The sequence below is a fragment of the Erinaceus europaeus genome, chromosome 6 (genome assembly GCF_950295315.1).
Source record: "Erinaceus europaeus chromosome 6, mEriEur2.1, whole genome shotgun sequence".
In the NCBI taxonomy this organism is placed as follows: domain Eukaryota; kingdom Metazoa; phylum Chordata; class Mammalia; order Eulipotyphla; family Erinaceidae; genus Erinaceus; species Erinaceus europaeus.
This window is the reverse complement of record NC_080167.1, coordinates 34,269,731-34,291,164: the sequence shown is the minus strand read 5'-3', so window position 1 is coordinate 34,291,164 and position 21,434 is coordinate 34,269,731.

The window sequence follows — 21,434 nt, the reverse complement described above, 5'->3', positions numbered from 1 at the left end:
TATCAGGGGGAGTGGAGGAGAGATGTGTCTGTCAGAACTCTCAGGTGCAGGGTGTCTGTCATGTGCGCACAGGTGTGTTTTGTCTGTCAGGGTCATGTTGAGGTATGAGTTGTCTGTGTGGTTTGAATACAGGTGCGCAGTGTTTGCCAGGGGCTCCGGGCACAGGTTGTTGCTCAGATTTGCACCCAGGTGTGGGGTGTCTCTCATGTTATTGTCTAGATTTGGGGTGTCTGTCAAGGTATCCAGCAATAACGTGGTGTTTGTGAGGGTCAAGTGTATGTAATATGTGAGGGTCTCGTCCAGGTGTGGGGTACCTATCAGGGTCACTTCTACTTGCGTGGTATATGTCAGGTTAGCAACCAGATGTGGATTTTCTGTCTGGTGCTCCCAGGCTGGAATGTCTTTTAGGGTCGCCCACAGGTTTCAGGTTTCCGTCATGGACACCCACTTGCATATGGTGTCTTTGAGGGGAACCCAGGAACAGGGTGTCTATTGGTGTTGCACGGAGGTGTGGGGGTGTCTCAGTGTCCCCTCCAGGTACAGGGTGTCTACAAAGGGCACTTAGATGTGGGGTGTCTGTAGGGTACCCCTCAGGTGCCTGATGTCTGTCAAGGTTGCCCCCGGATTGCAGTGTCTGTCAGGGGTGCCTTGATGCGGGCTGTCTGTCAGGGTATCCCCGAGGCCAGGTTGCCTGTCAGGGGCGCCCAGGCATGGGTTGTCTCTCAGGTTTGTACCCAGTGCGAATGCCTGTCAGGGTCACCCCCCCTGTTCTGGGTGGCACCCAGGTCTTGATGTCTGTAGGGTCGCCCTCAGGTGTGGGTTGCCTGTGAGGTTTTGAACAAGTTGGGGGTGTATGTCAGCCTTGAGCTCAGGTGCATGGTATCTATGTATCAGGGTTGCTTTCAGACAGAGTGTCTGTCAGGGTAGCCCCCAGGCAAGGGTTGTCTGTTAGGTGTGCCGAAGTGCTGGGTTTCAGGGTAGCCCCCATGAGCTTCGTGTCTTTCTGTTCATCCCCGAGGCTCGGGGTGGTAATGAGTGGCACAGTTTTTCACTGTCCACACTGAGATTCTCCAAGCTCTGTAGTGACTTTTTTACAGACTATGGGAGAAACGACTGACTGAGCACTGGGCGGGTCACAAGGAAAAGTTTCTGGTGAAATAGACTGGTACACCTGGGAACATCACCCTGCTTTACCCTCTGTTCACCACCAGATTGGGGTGTGTTAGGGTATCCTCCATGTACTGGGTGTCTGTAAGGGTCACTCAGGTGCATGGTGTCTGTCAGGGTCACCCCCGGTAGTGGGGTGTCTGACATTGTTGTGCCCTTTGTGGAGTGTTGTCAGGGTCACCCCCAGGCACTGACTGTCAGTGCATTCATGCATGGGGTGTCTATCATGGTCACCACTAGGGGCGGGCTGTCTGTCACTGGCATGCAGGTGCGTGGTGTCTGTACAGTCACCCCCAGGTGCGGAGTGTCTGTAGGGGCACCTAGGTTCGGGTTGTCTGTCAGGGTCTCATCCAGGTGCGGGGTATCTCTCAGGGTTGGTTCCACATGTGGGGTGTCTGTCATGGAAGACCCCATGTGTGGGGTGTCTCTCAGGGGCTACCAGGTATGCAGTGTCTGTGATGTTCCCTCCCCCACTTTGGGATGTCTGTCTGGGTGTCCCCTGGCACAGGATGTCTTTCAGGGATGCCCTGCACGTGGTGTCTGTCAGTGTTGTGCCTAGGTGCTGGGTGTCTGTCCCCATGTGCAGGGTATCTATCAAGGTAGTCTCCATGTTAAGGGTGACTGTCCATGTGTGCCCAGGTAAGGAGTTTCTGTCAGTGTCACGCTGAGTGTGGTATGTTTTGGGTGGATAAACCCAGGTGAGCGGGATGCCTGTCAGGGTAGCACTCAGGTATGGGCTGTCTGTAGTGTCACGCCCAGGTGCAGGGTGTCTGTCAAGTTATCCCCAAGGCACGTGGTGTAAGTCTGGGCTGCGCCCTGGTTTCAGAAGTCTATCAGGAGAAGTAGAGGAGAGATGTGTCTGTGGGGTTTACTCCCAGGTGCTGGGTGTCTGTCAGAACTCTCAGGTGCAGGTGTCTGTCATGTGCGCACAGGTGCATTGTGACTGTCAGGGTCATTTTGAGGTGCAAGTTTTCTGTGCATTTCGAACACAGGTTCGTGGTGTTTGTCAGGGGCTCTGGGCACAGGTTGTTGCTCAGATTTGCACTCAGGTGAGGGGAGTCTGTCAGGGTATTTTCTAGATTTGGGGTGTCTGTCAAGGTATCCAACAGGCACGTGGTGTTTGTGAGGGTCAGGCGTATTTAGTCTGTGAAGATCACGTCCAGGTGTGGGGTACCTATCAGGGTCACTTCCACTTGCAGGGTATCTGTCAGGTTAGCAACCAGATGCGGATTTTCTGTCTGGCCCTCCCAGCCTGGAGAGTCTTTTAGGGTTGCCCACAGATTTCAGGTTTCTGTCATGAACACCCACTTGCGTATACTGTCTTTGTTGGGCACCCAGGAACAGGGTGTCTGTTGGTGTTGCACCTAGGTGTGGGCTGTCTCTGTGTCCCCTCCAGGTACAGGGTGTCTATCAGGGGCACATATGTGCGGGTTGTTTGTAGGGCAGACCTCAGGTGCCTGATGTCTGTCAAGGTGGCCCCCAGGTTTTCAGTGTCTGTCAGGGGTGCCTAGGTGCGGGGTGTCTGTCAGGGTATACCTGAGGCCAGGTTGCCTGTCAGGCGTGCCCAGGCACGGGTTATTTCTCAGGTTTGTACCCAGTTTGAGTGTCTGTCATGGTCACTCCCTCCAGTTCTGGGTGGCACCCAGGTGTTGATGTCTGTAGGTCGCCCTCAGTTGTGGGTTGCCTGTGAGGGTTGACCAAGTTGGGGGTGTCTGTCAGCGTTGAACCCTGGTGCGTGGTATCTAAGTATCAGGGTTGCTTTCAGACACAGGGTGTCTGTCAGTGTAGCCCCCAGGAGAGGGTTGTCTGTTAGGTCCACCAAAGTGCTGGGTGTCAGGTTAGCCCCCATGAGCTTGGTGTCTGTCTGGGCATCCCCCAGGCACAGGGTGGCAATGAGTGGCACAGTTTTTCACTGTCCACACTGAGATCCTCCAAGCTCTGTAGTGACTTTTTTACAGACTATGGGAGAAACGACTGACTGAGCACACGGCGGGTCACAAGGAAATGTTTCTGGTGAAATAGACTGGTACACCTGGGAACATCTCCCTGCTTCACCCTCGGTTCACCGCCCAATTGGGGTGTGTGTTTGGGTATCCTGCATGTACTGGGTGTCTGTAAGGGTCACTCAGGTGCAGGGTGTCTGTATGGGTCACTCAGGTACAGGGTGTCTGTCAGGGTCACCCCCGGGAGTGGCGTGTCTGTCAGTGTTGTGCGCTTTGTGGAGTGTTGTCAGGGTCACCCCCAGACTCTGACTGTCAGTGCAGTCAGGCATGGGGTGTCTATCAGGGTCACCTCTAGGGGCGGGCTGTCTGTCACTGGCATGCAGGTGCGTGGTGTCTGTACAGTCACCCTCTAGGTGCGGGGTGTCTGTATGGGCACCCAGGTGCGGGTTGTCTGTCAGGGTCTCATCCAGGTGCAGGGTATCTGTTAGGGTTGGTTCCACATGCGGGGTGTCTGTCATCAAGACCCCAGGTGTGGGGTGTCTGTCAGGGGCTACCAGGTATGCAGTGTCTGTCAGGTTCGCTCCCCCACTTTGGGGTGTCTGTCTGGGTGTCCCCTGGCAAAGGGTGTCTTTCAGGGATGCCCTGCACGGGGTGTCTGTCAGTGTTGTGCCTAGGTGCTGGGTGTCTGTCAGGGTCGTCCACAGGTGCAGGGTATCTATGAGGGTATTCTTCAGGTTAAGGGTGACTGTCCATGTGTGCCCAGGTATGGGGTGTCTGTCAGAGTCACGCTGAGTGTGCTCTGTTTTGGGGGGTTGAACCCAGGTGATCAGGGTGCCTGTCAGGGTAGCATTCGGGTGTGGGCTGTCTGTGAGGGTCATGCCCAGGTGCAGGGTGTCTGTCAAGGTATCCCTGAGGCATGCCGTGCTAGTCAGGGCTATGCCCTGGTTTCAGAAGTCTCTCAGGGGGAGTAGAGGAGAGATGTGTCTGTGTGGTTTACTCCCAGGTGCTGAGTGTCTGTCAGAACTCTCAGGTGCAGGGTGTCTGTCATGTGCCCACAGGTGTGTTGTGTCTGTCAGGGTCATATTCATGTGCTAGTTGTCTGTGCGGTTCAAACACAGGTGCGCGGTGTTTGTCAGGGGCTCTGGACACAGGTTGTTGCTCAGATTTGCACCCAGGTGTGGGGTGTCTGTCAGGGTATTGTCTAGATTTCGTGTGTCTGTCAAGGTATCCAGCAGTCACATGGTGTTTTTTAGGGTCAGGCATATGTAGTCTGTGAGGGTCACGTCCAGGTGTGGGGTACCTATCCGGGTCACTTCTACTTGCGTGGTATCTGTCAGGTTAGCAACCAGATGCAGATTTCCTGTCAGGCGCTCCCAGGTGTGGATTGTCTTTTAGGGTCGCCCACAGGTTTTAGGTTCCTGTCATGGACACCCACTTGCATATGGTGTCTTTGAGGGGCACCCAGGAACAGGGTGTCTGTTGGTGTTGCGCCTAGGTGTGGGATGTCTCTCAGTGTCCCCTCCTGGTACAGGGGGTCTATCAGGGGCTCACAGGTGCAGGGTGTCTGTTGGTGTTGCACCTAGGTTTGGGCTGTCTCAGTGTCCCCTCCAGGTATAGGGTGTCTAACAGGGGCACATAGATGTGGGGTGTCTGTAGGGTAGCCCTCAGGTGCCTGATGTCTTTCATGGTGGCCCCCAGGTTTGCAGTGTCTGTCAGTGGTTCCTAGGTGCGAGGTTTCTGTCAGGGTATCCCCGAGGCCAGGTTGCCTGTCAGGGTGCCCAGGCACGAGTTGTCTCTCAGGTTTGAACCCAGTAGAGAATGTCTTTCAGGTACCCCCCCCGCCCAGTCTGGGTGGCACCAAGGTGTTGATGTCTGTAGGGTCACCTTCAGGTGTGGGTTGCCTGTGAGGGTCGAACATGTTGGGGTTGTCTGTCAGGGTATTGTCTAGATTTGGGGTGTCTGTCAAGGTGGAGTCCAGGTGCATGGTATCTATGTATCAGGGTAGCTATCAGACACAGAGTGTCTGTCAGGGTAGCCTGGAGGTGAGGGTTGTCTGTTAGGTGCGCCGAAGTGCTGGGTGTCAGGTTAGCCCCCACAAGCTTGGTGTCTGTCTGGTTATCCCCCAGGTTCAGGGTGTTAATGAATGGCACAGTTTTTCCCTGTCGACACTGAGATTCTCCAAGATCTGTAGTGACTTTTTTCCACACTATGGGTGAAATGACTGACTGCGGACAATATGGGTCACAAGGAAACGTTTTCTGGTGAAATAGACTGGTACACCTGGAAACATCTCCCTGTTTGACCCTCGGTTCACCACCGGATTGGGGTGTGTGTTAGGGTATCCTCCATGTACTGGGTGTCTGTAAGGGTCACTCAGGTGCAGGGTGTCTGTCAGGGTCACCCCGGGAGTGGGTTGTCTGTTAGTGTTGCACCCTTTGTGGGGTGTTTTCAGGCTCACCCCCAGACACTGTCAGTGCAGTCACACACGGGGTGTCTATCAGGGTCACCACTAGGGGCGGGCTGTCTGTTACTGGCATGTTTGTGTGTGGTGTCTGTACAATCACCCCCAGGTGTGGGGTGTCTGTCAGTGGCTACCAGGTATGCAGTGTATGTCAGGTTCGCTCCCCCACTTTGGGCTGTCTGTCTGGGTGTCCCCTGGCACATGGTGTCTTTCAGGGATGCCCTGCACAGGGTGTTTCTCAGGGTTGTGCTTAGGTACTGTGTGTCTATCAGGGTCGTCCCCAGGTGCAGGGTATCTATCAGGGTAGTCTCCAGGTTAAGGGTGACTGTCCATGTGTGCCCAGGTATGGTTTGTCTGTCAGGGTCATGCTGAGGTGCGGGCTGTCCGTGGTGGTTGAACCCAGGTGAGCGGGTTGCCTGTCCGGGTAGCACCCAGGTGTGGGCTGTCTGTCAGGGTCATGCCCAGGTGCAGGGTGTCTGTCAAGGTATCCCTGTCGTATGTGGTGTAAGTCAGGGTTGCGTCCTGGTTTCAGAAGTCTATCAGGGGTAGTAGAGGAGAGATGTGTCGGTGTGGTTTACTTCTAGGTGCTGGGCATCTGTCAGAACTCTCAGGTGCAGGGTGTCTGTCATGTCCGCACAGGTGCGTTGTGACTGTCAGGTTCATGTTGATGTGCGAGTTGTCTGTGTGGTTTGAATACAGGTGCGCAGTGTTTGTCAGGGGCTCTGGGCACAGGTTGTTGCTCAGATTTGCACCCTGGTGTGGGGTTTCTGCCAGTGTTTTGTCTAGATTTGGGGTGTCTGTCAAGGTATCCAGCAGTCACATGGTGTTTGTGAGGGGCAGGCGTATGTAGTCTGTGTGTGGGGTACCTTCCAGGTGTGGGGTACCTATCTGGGTCACTTCTACTTGCGTGGTATCTGTCAGGTCAGCACCCAGATGTGGATTTTCTGTCTGGTGCTCCCAGGTGTGGAGTGTCTTTTACGGTTGCCCATAGGTTTAAGGTTTCTGTCATGGATACCCACTTGTGTATGGTGTCTTTGAGGGGCACCTAGGAACAAGGTGTCTGTTGGTGTTGCGTCTAGGTATGGGATGTCTCTCAGTGTCCCCTCCAGGTACAGGGTGTCTATCAGGGGCGCATAGGTGCCAGGTGTTTGTAGGGTAGCCCTCAGGTGCCTGATGTCTGTCAAGGTGGCCCCCAGGTTTGCAGTGTCTGTCAGGGATGCCTAGGAGCAGGGTGTCTGTCAGGGTATACCCGAGGCCAGGTTGCCTCTCAGGGGCACCAGGGCACGGGTTGTTTCTCAGGTTTGCACCCAGTTGCAAATGTCTGTCATGGTCATTTCCCCCCAATTCTTGGTGGCACCCAGGTATTGATGCTGTAGGGTCGCCTCAGGTGTGGGTTGCCTGTGAGGGTCGAACATGTTGGGGGTGTCTGTCAGCTTTGAGCCCAGGTGCATGGTATCTATGTATCAGGGCTGCTTTCAGACACAGGGTGTCTATCACGGTAGCCTGGTGTTGTTAAAATTCGGAGGCTCCAGCTGGCTGGGCTAGCTTCGCGGTGGTAGACAGAGACAGAGACTCAGAGACACACAGCTGGGCAGGGAAGCTGTATTTTTTTTATTCAGGAACAACGATTCATAAACTAACCCAAACAAATCACCAAACAGAACCCTTCTGCCTCCTTCCCCCACGGCAGCGCCAACAACTCTTGAACTCTGGAACTCTTGAACTCTCTCGGGGTTCCTTGGGGCGGGGACAAGCGGGCCCACGAAACTAGCAGGACCAAACCAAAATCAACTAGAGATGGGGGGGAAGGGGAGCAAGCCACTATGAAGAATACCAACATATTTCCCCTTTTCTTTTTAACTAAATGACCACAGTATCAGGAGTGTGGGGTAAACAGAAACCTATATCGTACAGGCATTTTAAAAAAAGAAACTGGCACAAACATGGAGAAACATGTAAGCAAGTAACAAGAACCAGTGTGTTGCCAAGGATGGGCCTGAGTGGGCCATTTTTTTGCCTTTGTGGGCAAAACTTTATCAGCTTAAAAAAATCATTTCTTGCCTCTGGGGGGTATACTTGTCTTGACAGACATTTGCATGGGGGCGGGGAACTGCCTACAGTCCCAAAGTCAGCTGGCTACAATTGACTTACTATGAAAGAAAACTTGTTATTAGCATAACCATAGCATAATCTAATGTTTCTTATAGAGAAGGAATTTGAGACTTTTACATATCAACAATGTCTTTTTAACCTTTTGTTACACTCGTTCAAGATGGAGACACACCCTTGGTGTGCACAGGAAAGAAAACCTCAGGCATGAGAATAATTAGCATAGCCACTGTGTAATCTACCATTTCTAACAGAGAAGGTAATCAAGAGTTTTACATATCAACAAGTCTATTTAATCTTTTGTTACACCCATTCAAGATGGAGACACACCCTAGGTGTGTGCAGGTCTTGTTTAGACCAACTTAGTTAAAATATATTGATTGTTAACTAATTTTTTCCTCAGACTTTAAATATAAGTTAATTTTATCTTTATGAGAATTACGTTGAAAACCTTTTTTATTTAAATTTGCCTAGTAAGAATTTAGCCTGAAAGTTACTGTTTACCAAACTTTAAACACACACATAAACATGGTCATTAATACACGAGGAGAGAAACCTTTGTTACGAAGACGTGTCATTTTAAACACGAATTTAGATCTGTACTATCTTAGTTGTTGTGGGAGTCACCATCCGGAGGTGGCCTCTCGCACAGCTCTACATCAAGGAATTGCAGGTTGTGATCTCTGTACGAATCTCTGCATACTCCAGCTTGTCTGCCTTCAGACCAGAGCTGAGGATCTCGGCCAGGGTGCCCAGTTTCGGCAGGGATACCGGGGGGTTAGGTGCGCCGAAGTGTTGGGTGTCAGGTTAGCCCCTGGTATATGTCTGGGCATCCCCCAGGTGCAGGGTGGTAATGAGTGGCACTGTTTTCACTGTCCACACTGAGATTTTCCAAGTTCTGCAGTGACTGTTTTCCAGACTATGGGAGAAATGACTGACTGAGCACAATGTGGGTGACAAGGAAATGGTTTCAGGTGAAATAGACTGGTACACCTGGGAACATCTTCCTGATTCATCCTCGGTTCACAGTCATATTGGGGTGTGTGTTAGGGTATCCTCCATGTACAGGATGTCTGTCAGGGTCACTCAGTCGCAGGGTGTCTGTAGGGTCATCCCCAGGAGTGGGGTGTCTGTCAGTGTTGCACCCTGTGTAGGGTGTTGTCTGGGTCACCCCAGGCACTGATTGTCTGTGCAGTCAAGTGCAGTATGTCTATCAGGGTCACCACTAGGGGACATTTTCTGTCAGGGTCACTTCCAGCCACAATGTGTGTGCCAAGGTAGCCCCTATGTGCGTGGTGTCTGTTAGGGGCTCCCAGGAGCATTGAATGATTTCACCTCATGCAGGTAAGGAAAAAACAAATAAGAAAATGAGTGAAAAAGGGAGAGTAGACAGACAGACAGAAAGGAGATGCACCACTGCACCACTACACAATCCATCAGGTTCCCCTAGGCCACCCGGTTGCACATAAAGGCTCAGCTCAACTCTCACCTACTGCAGGAAGAGGAAGCCCTTCCTGACTGCCAGTGATGGTCAAGTACCTGTCAGGTAGGGTAGCCACCTGAGACACCCCAAAAGATTGGAGGGCACATAGGTGGATGCAGAAATCCTTCAAACTTTATTTCTTGACCTGTATGATTACTGGATAATTGGAGTGCTAAACTTGCTCCCTAGGCCACCTCTCTACCAATTAGAGGATGACTCCTTTTGGCCTCTGGCCACAGGTGTATCTACTTCAAATTCCACTGATGGGTGTGTTAGTCCCCAGGCTTAGTCTAGCTGGCTTCTGGACGCAGGGTTTACCGCTAATACCAATGGAGTGTGGCAAAGCCAGTGGTTCCCAGGCACCATGACTTGCCTCCAGGTTCCGTGAGCAACCTCCAGGTCCTGTTTGGGATCCCCTCTTCCTGCCATGCTTGAACCCAAGCATCACAGGCTGAACCCAGGCCCCATGAGGCACAAACCTGCATCCCCAAAGCTGGAACCTGGGTCCCTTGAGCCTTATTCCTAGGCCCCTCAAGGCTTGAACCTGGGCTCCACAGGTCTTAAACCTGGGATCCTCAAAGCTGTTACCCTGGTCCCTCTAGGTTCAAACCCAGTCCTCGAGTCTTGACCGGGTCCAGTGAGGCTTGATTGCAGGTACCACGAGACTCAAACTGGGTCACTTAATACTCAAACCTGTGTCTTTTGAGGCTGGAACCTGTGTCCCGTGAGTCTTGAACCTTTTCCCTTGAGGGGCCCCTGAGTTTTGTGAGGCTTGAACTCAGGTTATGTGACACTTTAACTTGGGTCCTTGTGCACTTTCGTGTGTGCATTTAGCAAGGTGTGCTGCCTCCTGACCCTTCACAGCTCATATTTTAAAGGTTTTTTTTCAATGTGGTCCCATGTAAACATATATTTTATTATCTAAAGATACTGAGTCTTTTTCTTAGTCCAATACATTCTTCAGCATATCCAAAAGGTGGCAGCAAAACACCACCATGTTTTTTTTTTTTGTTTGTTTGTTTGTTTTGTTTTTGCTTCCAGGGTTATTGCTGGGACGGTGCATGCACTGTCTATCCACTGCTCCTGGAAGCTAGCTTTTTCCTGCTTTGGTGACCTTGTTTTTTATAGCTGTTATTGTTATTATTATTATTGTTGTTCCTATTGCTGTCTTTTTATCGGTGAGGACAGAGAGAAATAGAGAGAGGAGGGGAAGACAGAGGGGGAGAGAAAGATAGACATCTGCATACCTGCTTTTCCACCTGTGAAGTAACCACCCTGTAGGTGAGGAATTGGGGCTCAAACCAGGATCCTTATGCCAGTCCTTGCACTTTGCTCCAAGTTTGCTTAATTCACTGTGCTAGTGCCCAGCCCCCATCTGGTTGTTTCTAAGCATTCTGTGTAATGTGGCTTTTTTTAACAGGTGACTTTCTCAAATTACTCTCAGACCATTGTTATGTCTTTTGCTATGGCATATTGGATATCTGGTGTTTAGAATATATTAATTTAGCTAGGCCAACTGTCTACCACTTAGGAGATGACTCCTTTTGGCCTCTGGCCACAGGTTTTTCTTCTTCAAATTTTACTGATGGGTGTCTTAAGTCTAGCTGACTTCTGTCCACAGTTTTACTGCTAATTGCAATTGGAGTAGTAAAGCCATTGTCAGAGGGGTCCCATGATAGTTGATCTCGGTTCCCTAGAAGCTCGAACCTAGTCCCTCAAAGCCCAAACCGGGCCCAGCAAGGCTCAAACCCATGCTCCACGAGTCTCAAAACCAGGCCCTATGAATCTGGAATCCGGGTCCAGCTAGGCTTGAACCTGTGCCTCACGAGTCTGGAAGCTAGGCCCTATAAGGCTTGAACGTAGGTCCTGTGAGGTTTGAACCCATGAGGGTCCTATCAGGTTTGAATCCAGGTCTTGCGAGGGTCAAACCCGAGCCCCATGAGGCTCAATCCAGGGCCCCACATAGCTCCAACCCGCGCCATGGGAGGCTTGAAACCGGGACATGGGAGGCTCGAAACCGGGCCCTGAGAGTCTCAAACCCAGGCCTCTCAAGTCTTGAAATCGTGTCCCACAGGGCTTGAATGCAGGTCCTATGAGGCTCAAACCCAGGTCCCGTGAGAATCGAATCTGGGTGCCTCAAGGCTCAATCCCAGGTCCCTCAAGGCTCGAACCTGGGGCCCATGAAGTTTGAACCTGTGTCCTGTGAGGTTCAAACCTGGGTCCCACGAGGCTCGAACTCGGGCATTGTGAAGCCGGAACTCAGGGCCTGAGAGGCTCAAAACCAAGCCTCGAGTGTCTTGAAACTGGATCACGCAAGGCTTAAATGTGGGTCCTGCTAGGCTCAAATCCAGGGGAGGTAAGGCTAGCATCCAGGTACCAGGAGGCTTGAACCTGAGTCCCACCAGGCTCGGACCTGGGTCCTCGCACGGCTCGAACATGTGCCCCACCAGGTTTTAACCAGGGCCTGGCAAGCTGGAACCGGGGCCTGCTCAAACCCAGGTCCCACGAGGCTCAAACCCGCGTTCTGCAAGGCTTGAATGAGGGTCCCACGAGATTCAAACCATGGTTCTGGGAGGCTGGAACCCGGGTCCTGTGAAGCTCGAACCCAGGGCCTGTGAGGCTCAAAACTGGGTCCTGCGATGTTTGAACCTGAGCCCCGCAAGGCTTGAACCAGGGCCCCACAAGGCTCCATCCGGTGCCTTGGGAGGCTCAGAACCAGGTCCTGCGAGTCTCTAACCTGGGTCCTGCAAGTTTTGAAACCAGGTTCCAAGAGGCTTGATTGCGGGTCCCGTGAGGCTCAACGAGGGTCCCAGAAGGCTTGAACCCGGGCCCCATGAGGCTGGAACTCGTGTCTCGCAAAGCTCAAACCCAGGCACCGTGAGGCTGGAACCCATGTCCCGTGAATCAGGAACTCAGGCCCCGCCACTCTGGAACCCAGCTCTCGCGAGGCTTGAATGTGGGTCCCACAAGGCCTGCAACATGGACATGCTTTAAAAAAAATTTTATCTTTATTTATTGGATAGAGACAGCTAGAAATTGAGAGAAAGAGGGAGAGACAGAGAGGCACCTGCAGACCTGCTTCACCACTTGTGAAGCTTTCACACTTCAGGTGGGGACTGGAGGCTTGAATCTGTGTCCTTGTGCATGGTAACAAGTGCACTCAGCCAGATGTACCACCACCCAGCTCCAGAAATGTGTTTTGATGAACTTTATAGCTCCTGTGTCTTTCAGAACTGTATGTATGCTTCTAAGACCCCTTCTGTTTCATTGGTTTGGTCCCCCCTGCTTGGCACTGTGTTCTATTTACATCACCACTGTTAACTAAGCACGCCCCTGCCTCCAGGACATTGGTTTAATCCTCACTGGTTCACACTTTTTTAATTCTCCCCGCCCCCTATCCTAAGTACTTCCTTTTTCCTGACTCTTACGCCTCAGGAGAGATGCAGGAGAGAATTGTGTTGTGATTAGAAGAGATTAGATGGTTGAACCACATCCCCGCTCATCAATAAATAGAAACTGCATCGCAGCTCAGCCATGAGTCCATGGTCATCTGTCTCTCCTGCCCACAATGCTATCCTGGCACAGAACAGTCCCTGCACTTCCAACAGCATTTTTTAAAATTTATTTTTCTTTTTGTTGCCCTTGTTGTTGTAGTTATGTTGTTGTCATTGTTAGATAAGGCATAGAGAAATGAGAGAGGAGGTGAAGACATATGAGCGAGAGAGAGACAGACACCTGCAGACCTGCTTCACCGCTTGTGAAGCGACTCTCCTGCAGCTGGGGAGCCGGGGGCTCAAATTGGGGATCCTTTCGCTGGTCCTTGATCTTTGTGCCATGTGCGCTTAACCCGCTGTGCTACTGCCCAATGCTATATATATTGCTACTGCATTGGGCTACCCTTACCTGGTTCCTATCTAGTGTCTGTAAGAAAAATTCACTGGTATGGCCAAAGCCTCTTCATAGATCAGACTGATCTTTTTAAGACAGAGAATGCAGAAGCCTTCTCTGGGCAAATAAATTCCATTATTTTTAGCGCTGCCTTTAAGTATTTTTTCAGGACCATGAAACTTTTAAGGTTTTGTTATTTAAGAATGATAGGGCAGGGTGCTGTGGGGACAGCCTGATAGCTATGCAAAAGACTTTCCTGCCTGAGGCTCTGAAGTTCAAGGTTCAAAGTTCAATCTCCAGCACCACCATCAGCCAGAACTGAGCAGGGCTCTGGTCCTTCTCTCTGTATCTCTCTCATTAAAATAGAGTAAAATATTAAACAGAAGAGAGTAATAGGGTAGGGTTCAGAGGAACCCTGCAAATTAGGTCCTTTGTCTCTGTGAGTGCTGGGAAGGGCTATATCTCTCAGATGTATGTGAATTCAGCTTTTCAGGAGTTTACATAGCTGCCTGGGACTCTGGGGTCTCCAGCATTTGTGGGAACTGTGGTCACTTTGAATTTCATCTCTGCTGTATGGCAGAGGAGGAAAAGCCACACTGTGGAGTCTGGATCTAGATGGTGCTTCCAGTGTCTATATAAAAAGGCCTTACAGACATCCAGCACACAGAGCAGCTGAGGGGAGGTTGCCCTGTGCACCTGTCACTGTTGTGCTGGCCCTAAGCTTCTCCATGGTGCTGTCTCTATATTTTTATAAAGATTTACTCATTTATAATAATATATAATATAATTAGTATAGTATAACATATATGTATATATATACATGTATTTTTGTTGTTGTTATTGTTGGATAGAGACTGAGAGAAGCTGAGTGGGAAGGGGGTGCTAGAGAGAGGGATGTGACCTGGGAGGTAGCACAGTTGATAAAGTGTTGAACTTTTAGAGAGGGGAGAGAAAAAGCTGCTTCACCTGCAGCACTGTTTCATGGTCCTGAAGCTCACCCCTCCCCTAGAGCCACAGGTTCTAGGGACTGGGACTTGAACCCAGGTCCTTGCACAAAGAAACATCAGTGTTCAGGCATGTATATAACCTGTACCCCCATTTGTTTAATTACATCATCAGAGTAGAGTGTTCTGGTGATAGTTAATCAGCAGAGTACGGGCCATTTCATGAGGTCCTAGTGGAGGCACATGTGCCCTGCTCTGAGCCTCTCTGCGCAAGTCCCAGGAATGTGCTTTCCTGCCTCCCAGCTGAGGCTTCAGTCCTCTCCTAAGCAGCAAGTCTCTCAGTTCTCCTGTGGCTCCAGGTAACTTGCTCTGTGGAAGGTGAGCAGCATGTGGATTCTCAGTGTATTTCTCTGACCTTGTGGATTGTATCCTTGGTGCTTTGCTGTGTTTGATACAGAAACTCCTCATGTTAGCACCTGAACTTCTGGTGTCTTGTGAGGTGCAGAGGAAGGCATCGTCTGAGAGCTTTGTTCTGAGTTCTCGTGGCTCTGATTTCTGTGACTCAGGACTGAGGACTGAGGGGACAGCAGAGCACCCAGCCACCTTGTGGGGTGCTGAGAGAAGCAGTGTTTGAGGAAGCAGCTCTGCTCTGGGATCTCCTGGCTCTGGTTTCTGTGACTCATGTGTGAGGGGACAGCAGAGCAGGGCTCCATGGGCCAGAGACGTCAGGCAGGCGTCGCTAGCCTATTTTCTGCCATCAGGTCCTGTAGTGGTGAGAAAGCAGGAGCGGGACAGGCATCAGAGCTGTGTCCTCCATCCTGGGAGGTGCCAGGATGTGTTCCAGAGACTCCACTTGCAAGGCCAACGCTCCGCCAGTGCCACCCCAGGTGTTGTGCAGATGTCCCATCAGGCTAGTGCCAGTTCCCATGAGAGTTAATACAATATTCTGGAAGTGCCCTTCACAACCAATCCTGTCGTGGCTCGTCACTCCCAGGTTTTGCCCTATAAAACCTTTATTACACCCCTCTTTCTCTTGCCTGGTTTACACCACAGTGAAAACCATATGTAAGGAGGTGTCCATGACAGAAACGTGAAACCTATGGGCGAGCCTAAAAGACACTACACACCTGGGAGCGCCTGACAGAAAATCCGCATCTGGTTGCTAACCTGACAGATACCACGCAAGTAGAAGTGACCCTGATAGGTACCGCACACCTGGATGTGACCCTCACAGACTACATATGCCTGACCCTTACATACACCACGTGACTGCTGGATACCTTGACAGACACCCCAAATCTAGACAATACCCTGACGGACACCCCACACCTGGGTGCAAATCTGAGCAAAAGCCTGTGCCCGGAGCCCCTGACAAACACCGTGCACCTGTGTTCGAACCGCTCAGACAACTCGCACCTCAACATGACCCTGACAGACACAACACACCTCTGCGCACATGACAGACACCCTGCATCTGAGAGTTCTGACAGACACCCAGCACCTGGGAGTAAACTACAGAGACACATCTCTCCTCTCCTCCCCCTGATAGACTTCTGAAACCAGGGCGCAGCACTGACTTATACCGCGTGCTTCGGGGATACCTTGACAGACACCCTGCACCAGGGCGTCACCCTGACAGATAGCACACACCTGGGTGCTACCCGGACAGGCACCCCGCTCACCTGGGTTCAACCACCACGGACAGTCCGCACCTCAGCCTAACTCTGACAGACACCCCATACATGGGCGCACATGGGCAGTCACCCTTAACCTGGAGACTACCCTGATAGATACCCTGCACCTGGGGAAGACCCTGAGAGACACCCAGTACCTAAGCACAACCCTGAGAGACACCCTGTGCAGGGCATCCCTGAAAGACAACCTGTGCCAGGGGACACCCAGACAGACATCCCAAAGTGGGGGAGCGAACCTGACATACACTGCATACCTGGTAGCCACTGACAGTCACCCCACACCTGAGGTTGACTGTACAGACAGCACGCACCTGCATGCCAGTAACAGACAGCCCGCCCCTAGTGGTGACCCTGATAGACACCCTGTGCCTGACTGCACTGACAGAGTCTGGGAGTGACCCTGACAACACCCCAGAAAGGGCGCAACACTGACAGACACCCCAATTCCGGGAGACCCTGACAGACAACCCGCACCTGGGTGCCCCTACAGACACCCTGCACCTGGGGAGTGACCCTGACAGACACCCTGCACCTGAGTGACCCTTACAGACACCCAGTACATGGAGGATACCCTAACACACACCCCAATCTGGTGGTGAACAGAGGGTGAATCAGGGAGATGTTTCCAGGTGTACCAGTCTATTTCACCAGAAACCGTTTCCTTGTGACCTTTATTGTCCGCAGTCAGACATTTCTCCCATAGTCTGAAAAAAACTCACTACAGAGCTTGGAGAATCTCAGTGTGGACAGTGAAAAACTGTGCTACTCATTACCAACCCGAGCCTGGGGGATGCTCAGACAGACACCAAGCTCATGGGGGCTAACCTGACACCCAGCACTTTGGCACACCTAACAGACAACCCTTGCCTGGGGGCTACCCTGACAGACACTCTGTGTCTGAAAGCAACCCTGATACATAGATGCCATGCACCTGGGCTCAAGGCTGACAGACAACACCAACTTGTTCAACCCTCACAGGCAACCTACACCTGAGGGCAACCCTACACACATCAACACCTGGGTGCCACCCAGAACTGGGGGGGGGGTGATCCTGACAGACATTCGCTACTGGGTGCAAACCTGAGAGACAACCCGTGCCTGTGCGCCCCTGACAGGCAACCAGGCCTCGGGGATACCCTGACAGACACCCCGCATCAAGGCACCCCTGATAGACACTGCAAACCTGGGGGCCACCTTGACAGACATCAGGCACCTGAGGGCTACCCTACAGACACACTGCACCTGTGTGCCCCTGATAGACACCCTGTACCTGGGGGGGCAATGAGAGACAGCCCACACCTAGGCGTAACACCAACAGACACCCTGTTCCTGGGTGCCCCTCAAAGACACCATATGCAAGTGGGTATCCATGACAGAAACCTGAAACCTGTGGGCGACCCTAAAAGACACTCCACACCTGGGAGCGCCTGACAGAAAATTCGCATCTGGTTGCTAACCTGACAGATACCACGCAAGTAGAAGTGACCCTGATAGGTACCCCACACCTGGACGTGACCCTCACAGACTACATACGCCTGCTCCTCACAAACACCATGTGACTGCTGGATACCTTGACAGACACCCCAAATCTAGACAATACCCTGACAGACACCCCACACCTGGGTGCAAATCTGAGCCAAAACCTGTGCCCGGAGCCCCTGACAATCACCGCGCACCTGTGTTCGAACTGCACAGACAACTCTCCCCTCAACATGACCCTGACAGACACAACACACCTGTGCGCACAAGACAGACACCCTGCACCTGAGAGTTCTGACAGACACCCAGCACCTGGGAGTAAACCACACAGACACATCTCTCCTCTACTTCCCCTGATAGACTTCCGAAACCAGGGCGTGGCCCTGACAGACAGCACACACCTGAGTGCTCCCCTGACAGCTTGAACCCCGCTCACCTGTGTTCAACCCCGAAAAACAGACCACACTCGGCGTGACTCTGACAGACACCCCATACCTGGGCACACATGGACAGTCACCCTTAACCTGGGGACGACCCTGACAGACACCCAGCACCTAGGCACAACCCTGACAGGCACCCAGCACCTAGGCACAACCCTGACAGACACCCCGTTTAGGGCATCCCTGAAAGACACCCTGTGCCAGTGTACACCCAAACAGACATCCCAAATTGGTATAGCGAACCTGACAGACTCTGCATACCTGGTAGCCCCTGACAGACACCACATATCTGGGGTCTTAAATGACAGACACCCCGCACGTGGAACCAATCCTGACAGATACCCCGCACCTGGATGAGACCCTGACAGACAACCCGCACCTGGGTGCCCCTACAGACACCCCGCACCTGGGGTTGACTGTACAGACACCACACACCTGCATGCCAGTGACAGACAGCCCGGCCCTAGTTGTGACCTAGATAGACACCCCATGCCTCACTGCATTGTCAGTGCCTGGGGGTGACCCTGACAACACTCCACAAAGGGCGCAACACTGACAGACACCCCACTCCCGGGGGTAACCCTGACAGACACCCTGCACCTGAGTGACCCTGACAGACACCCTGCACCTGAGTGACCCTTACAGACACCCAGTACATGGAGGATACCCTAACACACACCGCAATCTGTCGGTGAACCGAGGGTGAATCAGGGAGATGTTCCCAGGTGTACCAGTCTATTTCACCAGAAACCTTTCCTTGTGACCGGCATTGTGTTCAGTCAGTCGTTTCTCCCATAGTCCGCAAAAAAGTCACTACAGAGCTTGGAGAATCTCAGTGTGGACAGTGAAAAACTGTGCAACTTATTACCACCCCGAGCCTGGGGGATGCCCAGACAGACACCAAGCTTGTGGGGGCTAACCTGACACCCAGCACTTTGGCACACCTAACAGACAACCCTCGCCTGGGGGATACACTGACAGACAGCCTGTGTCTGAAAGCAACCCTGATACTTAGATACCACGCACCTGGGCTCAATGCTGACAGACACCCCCAACTTGTTGAGCCCTCACAGGAAACCCACACCTGAGGGCGACCCTACACACATCAACACCTGGGTGCCACCCAGAACTGGGGGGGGGAGTGACCATGACAGACATTCGCAACTGGATCCAAACCTGAGATATAACCCGTGCCTGTGCGCCTCTGACAGGCAAACTGGCCTCGGGTATACCCTGACAAGACACCCCACACCTAGGCACCCCTGACAGACACTGAAAACCTGGGGGCCACCTTGACAGACATCTGGTACCTGAGGGTTACCCTACAGAATCCCCGCATCGATGCACCCCTGATAGACACCCTGTACCTGGAGGGGACACTGCGAGACATCCCACACCTAGGCGCAACACCAACAGACACCCTGTTCCTGGGTGCCCCACAAAGACACAATACGCAAGTGGGTGTTCATGACAGAAACCTGAAACCTGTGGGTGACCCTAAAAGACACTCCACACCTGGGAGTGCCAAACAGAAAATCCGCATCTGTTTGCTAACCTGACAAATAACACGCAAGTAGAAGTGACCCTGATAGGTACCCCACACCTGGACGTGACCCTCATAGACTAAATACGCCTGCCCCTCACAAACACCATGTGCCTGCTGGATACCTTGACAGACATCGCAAATCTAGACAATACCCTGACAGACACCTCTCACCTGGGTGCAAATCTGAGCAACAAACTGTGCCCGGAGCCCCTGACAAACACCGTGCACCTGTGTTCGAACCGCACAGACAACTCGCATCTCAACATGACCCTGACAGTCACAACACACCTGTGCGCACATGACAGACACCCTGCACCTGAGAGTTCTGACAGACACCCAGCACCTTGGAGTAAACCACACAGACACATCTCTCCTCTCCTCCCCCTGATAGACTTCTGAAACCAGGGCGCGGCCTTGACTTACACCACGTGCCTTGGGGATACCTTGACAGACACCCTGCACCTGGGCTCGACCCTGACAGACAGCACACACCTGGGTGCTACCCTGACAGGCACCCCGCTCACCTGGGTTCAAGCCCCCAGTACAGACCACACTCAGCACTACTCTGACAGATACCCCATAGCTGGGCACACATGACAGTCACCTTTAACCTGGTGACTTCCCTGCACCTGGGCATGATCCTTACAGACACCCAGCACCTAGGCACAATCCTGCCAGACACCCCATGCCTCGGCATCAAAAAAAGACACCCTGTGCCATGGGGCACCCAGACATACACCCCAAACAGGGTACAAACCTGAGAGACAACCTGTGCCTGGGTGCCCCTGACAGGCAACCTGGCCTTGGGGATACCCTTACAGACACCCCCTTACCTAGGCACCCCTGACAGACACTGCCAACCTGGGGTCCACCTTGACAGACATCCAGCACCTGAGGGCTACCTTACAGACATCTCCTACCTGTGCTCCCCTGATATACACCCTGTAATTGGAGGGTACACTGAGAGACACCCCACACCTAGGCACAACACCGACAGACACCCTGTTTCTGGGTGCCCCTCAAAGACACCCTACACAAGTGGGTTTCCATGACAGAAACCTGAAACCTGTGGGTGACCCTAAAAGACACTCCACACCTGGGAGCGCCTGACAGAAACTCAGCATCTGGGTGCTAACCTGACAGACACCACGCACATAGAAGCATCCCTGATAGGTACCCCATATCTGGACGTGACCCTGACAGACACCATATGCCTGCCCCTCACAAACACTGCACACCTCCTGGTTACCTTGAAAGACACCCGAAACCTGTACACTTCCGTGACAGACACCCCACACCTGGGTGCGACCCTAAAGACACCCCAGCACTAGGGCACCCCTGAAAGACAAACCACACCTGAGGGCTACACTGACAGACACCCCGCACCTGAGGGTGACCCTACTGACACCCAGCACCTGGAAGTGACCCAGACAGACACAAAATTCCTGGACTCCCACTGACAGACATCCCGCACCAGGACGCGCCTCTGACTTACACCACGTGTCTCGCGGATACATTTTCAAATACCTAGCACCTGGGCACGATTCTGTCACACAGCCCACACCTCGGTGCTACACTGACAGGCACCCTGCACATAGGTTCAACCCCCACAAACAGTCTGAAACTCAGCGTGACCCTGACAGACACCCCGTACCTGGGCGCACATGACAGTCACCCTGAACCTTGAGACTACCCTGATAGATACCCTACAACTGGGGAAAACCCTGACAGACATCCAACACCTAGACACAACCCTGACAGACACCCCTTGCCTTGGCGTCCCTGAAAGATTCCCTGTGCCAGGGAAATCCAGACAGACACAGCAAACTGGAGTGGGCAAACCTGACAGACACTGCATACCTGGTTGCCTTGCAGGGGTGGGACCCTTTTTCAAGCATCAAGTGGGCTGACTCCATGTTCAAGCCTCCTGGGGTGGGACCCAGGTTAAAGCCTCACAAAACCCGGGTACAAGCTTCATGCGAATGAACCCGGGATCCAGATTGTGCGGGCAATACCTGTGTTCAAGCCTTTCAGGGGCTGGATACTTGTTCAAGCATCAAGGTCTCATAGCTTGGGGTTAAGCCTGGTTTGTGCAGGAGCCAGTTTCAAGCCTCAGGGGGGCGGGGCATTTGTTCAAGCCTCAGGTGCAGGACCTGGATTCTAGCCTCATATGGGGAGTGCCCAGGTACAAGCCCCTTGGGGACAGACTGGGTATAAGACTAGCAAGGGCAGGACCCAGGTTCAAGCATTGAGGGGTCAAGGCTCAGGTTTAAGCGTCAA